Source organism: Leuciscus leuciscus, assembly GCF_965113295.1.
Source record: "Leuciscus leuciscus genome assembly, chromosome: 1".
NCBI lineage: Eukaryota > Metazoa > Chordata > Actinopteri > Cypriniformes > Leuciscidae > Leuciscus > Leuciscus leuciscus.
In genome coordinates, this window is record NC_138725.1 from 25,602,943 (window position 1) to 25,612,774 (window position 9,832).

Genomic DNA, 9,832 nt, shown 5'->3' on the forward strand with positions numbered 1-9,832 from the left:
TCGTAGGAGGGTCAAAAGGGTTATGATAGAGGAACTTATATACACCATTTAATGTACGTGCTGCATAAAATAAGTGTGAACAACAAATATAGAGAATTTGTATGTGTGCTTGAGCAAAGCTTATGCTTAGTAGCAGAGGTGTGGACTCGAGTCATGTGACTTGGACTCGAGTCAGACTCGAGTCATGAATTTGATGACTTCAGACTCGACTCGACAAAATGTACAAAGACTTGCAACTCGACTTGGACTTGAACATCAATGACGCATGACTTCACTTGGACTTGCGCCTTTTGACTCGAGAAGACTTGCTACTTCCCATGAAAACTGGGGAAAAAATGTTCACACGGCCGCGCCGCTCTCGGTTTATCTGCATCTGTGAAAAAATGTGCACCACCTGTATGCATGCAGAGAGCACGCGCGCTGCCTGCACGACATCCAATCACAGTAGTCCCACGTTGTTTTGATTCGACAGCATCTAAGCAGGCACATTGCAAGACAACCAATGAAGCGCAACAACGCATGCTACGAATTAGTGATGGGAAGTCCGGTTCTTTTCCGCGAACCGGTTCTTTCGGACAGTTCGTTTCAATGAACCGGTTCAAAAAACCGGTTCACCAGTTCTTTTACGTCATCACGTAATGACGTCAATTCTATCATCCCGGCGGATAAATATACATTCAAATAAAGGCATTTGTAATCATAACTTCAGTTAAATAATAGTGCTCATCGTCATAATCATCTTGGATAGGTTTCTTACATTTACGTTTAGAAAATTAACCCTGTAGTAGGCCTAAGGCGATGCGCAAACGCGGATGTTTTACATGTCTTAAAGTGAATAAACTTCATCATTTTTATTTTATTTGTAATTAAATAAACTTACATTTCGCCGAATTCGGCCCCTCATTCAAGTCCTTGGTTCACCCGTGCTCATGTATCAGCACAGCGCATAGACAGTAACACAGCATCAGTTGGCCAAAAGAAAGTTCGGTTCAGAGACGGTGTTATTATCACGCATGCGCAGTCTCTCCAGCTCGTCGGTTCTCCGTATCGAACGTGTCCGAAAGAAACAGTTCTCGGTTCTGTACTGGTGATGCGAGAACTGCTGCAACAACCAGTTCTTGACTCGAGAACCGCCTGTGTGTGAGCTGAGAACTACTGAAACCTTACTAGGCTATAGCCTTATTCAGTCGACAAAACAAAAAACTTGATGCATATCTATGTTTAATACGTTATGTTTTGATTAACACATTATAAACATTTACTTTGCACCCTTTAAAACCTTGGCAAGAGTTTACGTAAAAAATGTATATCAACTTTCTTAGAAATTAAATGATCTGTTCCAGAAAATAATGTTTTAGTATAATAATAAATGTTTAGTTTTACAATCCATTCATTGTGTTTCCAATCTTTAAAATAATACAGTGAAAAGGCAGTAGCCTATGAGATAAACATGTTTCTAACATGTTTTATTTTGTTAGACTTATTGATGTTCAGTAAAATACTTCAGATTTGCATGCATTTCGTCCCTCTGAAAAAATTGCACGCATGCTCAGCTCATCAGCTCATCGGTTCTCTGTATCGAACGTGTCCGAAAGAAACAGTTCTCGGTTCTGTACTGGTGGTCCGAGAACCGCTGTACCTGTACGTTCGGTAGTGCGCGCATGCTCAGTATCAACTGCTCGTGCTCATCACTTCTCTCAGCACGTCTCAGTTCAGTGAACTGTTGGATTTACTGGAGTAACATATATGCCTACTCCGGGATATTGGTTTATTTTGAGTAGAGGTGACTGTCAGGACTCAGGCATGTCCGAAAGTGAGTAACTTTACTAACTTGTTGTGGTCAGTGCTGACGCAAGACGCGAACTGTTTCGAACGATTCAGTCCGATTTAGTGTACTGGTTCGACCAGTTCACTAAAAAGAACCGGTTCAAAAGAACGATTCGTTCACGAACCGGACATCACTACTACGAATTTGAACGAATGCTAAGCACCTTATCGGATGTACCGTAACTTACTAGCTGACATAGCTGCCAACTCTCACAAAGAGGACACGGAGATCGACAGACTAGACGGAGCAGGTTACTTATGATATAAAAAAATCTCAGCTCTCAGATTCTGTCCATTTTATTATGAAATTCATACCGTTTTGCCGCTTGTAAATGTGACACGACAGATCCCTAGCGGCACGTGAACCGATCATCTCTAGCTGATAGTAAATAACGTTAAACACGAATGAACACTGTTGAAAGATACAGTACAACTTACCGAAATGTATATTCCTCATTCATAATATCGACCCATCAATCAAAGGGGTCAATAAAACAGTTGGAGAACAATTATGTCACATAACATTCACCTCAGGAAAGCCATTTAATGACCATAATAGGCTATTGCACGTTAGTTGGCTAGAAAAAAAGAGAATATTTAGCTAAATATGTGTACTATATTGCATGTTTATTATATTTTTACTTATATCATTAAATAAAGTTGTAATATAAAAAATATTTTTAACCTTAAATAATCCTGCCAGCTGATAGGGCTCTCTGTATGTTTACAGCATTAGGTGAGTTGTTTTTTTCTTGAGAAAAATTAATGCCTATCTTGTGTAGCCTACCTAATATTTATCCAAATGAGTCAATATTAAATCAAATCACAATAATTGAATTGAACTAAAATAATAAAAAAGCGTAGCTTACAAGAAATTGAACCATGTAAACATTGTAACATGTTGTCACTAAACCTAATAAAATTCAGTTTAGTTACTAAAATGTTTTGACAATCACAATACACTTATTGTGATGCAAAAATTACATCACAATTATTAATAATTGCATCACAATTGCCCCCCCCCCCCCCCCCCTCCCTGTTTTTTATGTATTTTATGTATATAATTTTCTGTTTTTTACTGTATTTGATTAATGTCATTGTATAAAAAGAGGTTTAAATAAATACAAATCTTACAGACATACATGATTTGTATACATTTTATTTCTGTGGTAAGAGGAATTGAAATGACTCGAAACTAAAATGGTAGGACTTTGGACTCGACTTGAGACTTGTTGGCTTTGACTTTTGACTCGACTCGGGACTTGCCTCATCTTTGACTCGACTTGACTTGGGACTCGAGGGCAAAGACTTGAGACTTACTTGTGACTTGCATAACAATGACTTTGTCCCACCTCTGCTTAGTAGAGGGACTAGGATAAGTCCCAAGTATTACCTTATAAGGGAATTGGCTGCACTATAATGACAGCCCCTAATTAAAAGTCGGCCCAAAAAGATAGAGTTAGTATAAAAAGACCTATAAGAGGGTTTTTCGGGGCCGCACTTCGGGTGAAGACTTTTATGTGCTTGTGTTTCTTTTGCCTTTAGAATTTTTGTCTGTATTATTCTGAATCTTTTAAAATAAAACAAAATCATGTTGTGGTGATTCGTAAAACTTTTTAAACAAGTCTCAGAGTAATTTTTCCCTATAAATATTTCATGGCTTTGGTCATGGAATATTAATAAAGGCCTTTATCTCATTTCCTGGATTCGGGAACGTTCGAAATTGCCAAGCAGTGTACTCACACTTCCAGTGGTTACTTAGTTACACCTTTAGATGAAAAGTAGGTCAGTAAACTTAAATAAAATCGCGATATAGACCAGTGTCTGTCAATATTAAACCGCATAAAGACTATTTAAATAGGAATCATGCATCTTCTGCGTGTCTCTGTGTGGTAAATGAAACAGCGCGTCTGTGCCATTCATTCACACACACTGAGGCACGCATGACACTCGCGATGTTTTCAGCCTATATGAGGACATTAATGCACTTCATCAACACAGCCGCTCTGAGAGTCACTTCAGCAGCATTTTAGCTTCATTTGAGAAAACCTATCGTCATATCATAAAACACAGAGAGACTCAAAGGTCAAACCGTCAAAATAAAAGTTTGGTTTAACCTTTGAAGAAAGTTTTGCTTAAATCATTACATTTTAAATAATTGGTTATAACAATTTAATTAAACCATTAAAATGGAATCAAGAAAAAATAAAATAATAATAATAATAATTTTGGGAGATGCGAGAGCGAAGTAGTCCAGTGATAATTAACAGGCAGCCATGGTGAACGCAATTACCTGGAAGACAATTTTTCACGGCTACTTCCGGTGTTCTAGTGTGATGCGATAAAGGCCTATTAGCAAATTCCCAGAGCATTCGAATTCATGATTGAACTGGTTAGAGGCACCGCCGAGGACCCAGAAACGACCTCCTACATCCTTATTCCCAAAGGTAAGAACAATGTTTAATTGCAACAAATTATGAAGATATATGAGAATAATTTAGGGGTTACAGCGGTATAAAAATACAACTGCTTTAACCCTTTGACACGTACGATCACACCGGTGTGATCAGTCTAGGCTGGTCCCTGGAGCGTACGATCACACCGGTGTGATTAGAACGTTCAGTGAATGACGTGATCAACTGCTAAATTCAAAATTTCAAACTTTTGCTTTCACTGCTTTCCCGCTTTGACTGGCACTGAGCCAGAGACGGACGTTCTCAGCTCTCATCATTATCACAACTGTTCAGTGTATTTTAATGTTTATTTTAGGTTTCATTCACTTTAAATTACATTACACAATAACAAATATATAGTTTATTATTGCACACTAATATTTATAACAGCAAAATAACCTTTTAAACATGATGTAACATTAATATTTATTCGAGTCAAACACACCTTGTAGATAAAACGGCCGTTTCACACAGCAAGTGTCAGACTCTTGAGCAGCGCGTATTTTTTTCGGCGTGCGTGCATGTTAAATGAGTGCATTCACACCAGGAGAAGGAGCAGCGCGTGAGATGCAGTGAAGCGGGGGTTACTGTCACATATTTCGGGAGACATGGATGATCTTGCATGTTGTAAATCCAGCAGGCTCCGAGTCCGACTCTCCATCAGTATTGTAAACAAATAATGGCGGCGCCCATAGCCCGTGATAACTTACCGATCAACATGATCTTTTTTTCTCCAAGTATTAAAACCACATTAGGAGTTCCCTTACATATTGTTAACGATGTTAATAACTACAAGTTTGTAAATATTTTGTATAAAAAAATAAAAAAGATTTTAACTGTCATGCATTGCAAGTTTTTTTTTCCCGCTGACAAGCAGAGGTGGGTAGAGTACCCAAAAACTGTACTCAAGTAAAAGTACAAGTACTTATAGAAATATTTACTCAAAGTAAAAGTAAAAGTAATAATCTTAATAGTTACTTGAGTAAGAGTAAAAAAGTATCCAATGAAAAAACTACTCAAGTAGCGAGTAACTTACTTCGGATCATATAGGCCTCTATTTTATATATATATATATATATATATATATATATATATATATATATATTCATTTATATTTATACAATACATATATATATATATATATATGAAGACTTCAGATGCAAAAGCCTCTGAGTGCCATCTGAAACTTTCTTCTAAAACAAGCATTTTTATCAAGCTTGTATATTTAAGTTCAGTAATTTCACTTTTAATGACAATTAATAGGTACTTTTCATTGCCATTTAAGTTAAATAACTGAACATAAACATACAAACTTGATAAAAATGCTCTTTTAGAAGAAAATTTCAGATGGTACTTAGAGGCTTTTGCATCTGAAGTCGTCATATATAAATAAAATAATATTATTTAGATTTTTTTTTTTTTTAAATGACTATTATTTTCATAAGTAGATTGGCTCTCTTTGCAACAAAAAACATTATTTCTGCCATCTGTAGCCCGAAAATCATTGCCTGTCCTGTATAATCCGATTGTTAAGTCTGACGTCACGCGTGACGTTTTGGGTCCAAGCGCTCCTCTCGTCCAGAAATAACAACGGTGGAACCTGTAAATTTATTTACGATCACGTCCTTCTTAGTGGGGCACCCTTGGCGGTCAAAAAGGGTTTAAATTCCTTTAACACCAACATAGTGGTTAGTGTCACTCAGGTGGCATAATTAAGGGTAGAGTCCAGGCATCAATGAAAAAGAAGATTTATGAGGTTGAAGTGAGTTAGCTCCCGACACGGGACACAGCACTGCGGCATTGTAAAAACACTCAATAATAACCAAAACACCAGCGAAAGCGGTAGAGAGGACCTGGACTTTGGACCCGGAAAGAGTATTGGTTACGTCACGACTTAACAACCGAATAGTAACTTATACAACTACATTTGGATTATTAGACAATGTCGAAATGAAGTGAATCTGCAGAGTGTTGCATTCAAAGGCATGTAATTGACACAGAGAAGAAAGAGTTAAAACTCTTCACATGTGCTCGCGCTCATGACTGCTACTGAACATCTGAACACAAAAAAACAAACACAAGTACATCGACGGATCTTTTTCTGTCTGTTCTCCAAAATATAATCAAATGTATATTTCTGCAAGCATGTTTAAACTGGTTAACTGTGTGTACGGCAGGCAAAGGCATTCGTTTTCAAGTCGAGTTCGTAAGCCGCTGCGCAACAATACACACAAACTACCGCAGGATGGCGGGTGTTCATAAACTGTGGACAATGGTAGCTTATTTAATGTAGAAATGAATGTATTATGTCCAAAAAACGGGTAATGTCATCCTTTCTAGTAGTGCTATCATGGCATAATAATCTGTTTGGTTGTAAAATGTATTACCTGAGTTAAATGAAATCGAATGTATCGTCCTGTGGAATCATTCATTCACAGACAGCTTACGAAGATGTTCAACTAATAAAGATCTTCATCGCTGGCAAATATATGATGCATTTGAAGATTTGCTCTCACTTGACTGTACTGTAGGTCCACGGCCACTTCATCCAACGCTCTTGATGTCCTTAAATCTTCCTGTTACGACTCCGAGTCGAGTGTGAATTGAAATCGCTTCAGACGATTCAGTGCGTGCAGGAACTGAACAGAATCAGGAACTGAATCATTCAAACTGATTCGCGAACCGATTTAGACAGATCTGCCAACTTGTTTGATAAAGTCTTTGAACAGAATCGACTCAAAAGAGTGATTCATTTGTGAATTGAGCATCGCTCAAGCCCAGAAAAAAAGATACAGCACGCTTGGAATAAACTACGCATTTAACAACACATATTGCATTAAAATAAAGTAACGAGAAGGACGTCGCCCAACGTAACGAAGTAAAAGTACAGTTTTTTCATTAGAAATGTACTCGAGTAAAAGTAATAAGTACCCACATTCAAATCTACTCTTAAAAGTACAATTTTTCCAAAAAAATACTCAAGTAAATGTAACGAAGTAAATGTACTTCGTTACTACCCACCTCTGCTGACAAGTGATGTAGAGCTGACGTCACCGTTACCTCACACTCGCATTTGTTCTAATTTAAAGACACAACTTTAATCAAGCTCACCAACTTCAGAGAAAATGACAGAAAATGTATATAAAAGAAGAAAACTGACAAATGAGGAAATTGAGGACATTTTTTTTTTATTCTGATGAGGAGATTTTTGACAGCGAGGCAGAGAGTGACAGTGATGAAGATCTTCCCCCAAATCTGGAAGCTCTAGACAACATTGCAGATGAAGAGACGACACCAGTCCTAAATGAGGCAGAAGAGGTAAACTCATTGTTATGGAAGGCAACCAACCTTTTTAATCCTCCTGGCCCAGGCAATTTTGACAACCAGCTCTGTGGTGTGCAAAATCCACCAGAATCACCCAGTGAGGTCAACTGTTTTAAAATGTTCCTCACAGAAGATGTCATGGGAGAAATTGTGGAGGAAACAAACCGCTATGCCTCTGACTTACAAGAAAGGGAAATAAAAGGAAAGCTGGTTAAATGGGTTCCAACAAATATCCCTGAAATGTACACATTTTTAGTGTCAGTTCTCCTAATGGGGGTGATAAAAAAACCATCACTTCGTGATTACTGGAGCACAGACCCCATGCTCTTGACCCCATTTTTTAGGTCTTTGTTCTCACAGGATCGCTTCCTTCTGCTCCTCCGCTGTCTTCACTTCGCAAACAATGCGACAGCAGTTTCCAACGACCCGCTGAAAAAAATCAGAAACATTTTCCCTGCTCTCACCTCCTCCTTTCGTCGCATTTTTGTGCCATACAGGGATCTGTGTGTGGATGAGTCGCTGATGAAGTGGAAAGGCAGGCTGGCATTTCGTCAGTTCATTCCTTCCAAACGACACAGATTTGGGGTCAAGTTTTTTGTTTTGTGTGATGTGCTAACTGGTTATGTGGAGGACATGATCATTTACACCGGATCTACCACTGACATCCAACATTACCCAGGACTTGGGATTTCTGGGTCCGTTGTGATGACACTTCTAGCACCTTACCTAAGAAAATGTCATGTTCTTTATGTGGACAACTGGTACAGTAGTCCCACACTTTTCCAGCACCTCTTGTCACTTGGCACTGGAGCTTGTGGGACTGTGCGCGCAAACAGGAAAGGGATGCCAAAGTTCACCTGTAAGATGAAAAAAGGTGAGGTGGAATTCGAAGAGAATGGGTCACAGCTGGCAGTAAAATGGCATGACAAGAGGGATGTCCATGTCCTTACCACAGTCCACCCAACTGGTATGGCAGCCACAGGGAAGCTGGATCACATCACTGGGCAGCCAAGGATGAAGCCAGTCTGTGTGCTCGAGTACAACAAAAAGATGGGGGCAGTTGACAAAGCTGATATGATGACTGGTTTTCATGAATGCGCCAGAAAGTCTACCAAGTGGTACAAGAAAATCTTTTTTCATGTACTTGACACTGTTTTACTCAACAGCCACATCGTCTATCGGCAAATTACTGGTGAGAAATGGATACAAATCATCTAATAATAAATATAAACAAGATAAAAAGTGATAACATTTTTAATTAATGTAATCTAAAGTGTTAACAAATTCACAATAATAAACAGACCACACTGTCACATACTATTCTATTCTCCTCACTCCCTATTGATGTGCTCTACTATGAGTAGGAAAGGAAATCACCTCCCTACAATTCAGAACGAACCTGGTGATAGGGCTGCTGGAGGAGTACAGCACATTGCGGTGTCCAGCTAAAGGAGGGCGTCCTGCCTTGGACACTCCTCTGCGCCTTACAGCTAGGCATTTCCCATCTGAAGTCCCTCAGACCACTTCCCAGGGCAGCAAGACCAGGCGTCACTGCAAGGTCTGCCTCTCCAGCACACGCAAGGGCAAGCAGAGGCGCCTCACCAAGCACATGTGTGTGCCATGCAACACTCCCTTGTGTGCTGTCCCATGTTTTGAGGAGTACCACACACTGAAGAATTATTAAGCATGTAAAAAGTCAGAGTATATTAATTAATTTATGATGATATTATTTTAATTATTATTTATTGTAATTATATTAAGTATTAAGGTATGTATAATAGTTTGTTTAAAAATGTTTTTTTTTAATCAAAAGTCAGAGCACATTTGTGACCCTGGATCACAAAACCAGTCTTAAGTCGCACGGGTATATTTGTGGCAATAGCCAACAAAACATTGTATCAGTCAAAATTATCGATTTTTCTTTTATGCCAAAAATCATGAGGATATTAAGTAAAGATCATGATCCATGAAGATATTTTGTACATTTCCCACCTTAAATATATAAAAAATGTATTTTTGTGAGTGGATGCAGCACAATCGCCAATAGAAATGGACAACTTTAAAGGCGATTTTCTCAATATTTCGATTTTTCTGCGCCCTCAGTTTCCAGATTTTTAAATAGTTGTATCTAGGCCAAATATTGTCATATCCTAACAAACATAATATCAATGGAAAGATTATGTATTCAGCTTTCAGATGATGTATAAATCTCAATTAAAAAAAAATTA

General features: G+C 38.3%; 1 long non-coding RNA gene across 2 annotated transcripts; it reads right to left on the reverse strand.

Moving 5' to 3' along the window:
* Window positions 1-7,311: 7,311 nt before the first annotated feature.
* Window positions 7,312-9,416, reverse strand: LOC309493753. 2 transcript variants are annotated; one of them, XR_014204043.1, is made up of 4 exons: window positions 9,004-9,416; window positions 8,555-8,712; window positions 8,331-8,461; window positions 7,312-8,033 (listed from the first exon to the last, which is right to left on the reverse strand). It is a non-coding gene; the product is annotated as an uncharacterized lncRNA (long non-coding RNA). The 2 variants fall into 2 exon arrangements; XR_014204044.1 differs by lacking the exon at window positions 9,004-9,416 and having other exon boundaries at window positions 7,313-8,033; window positions 8,555-8,997.
* Window positions 9,417-9,832: the final 416 nt, after the last annotated feature.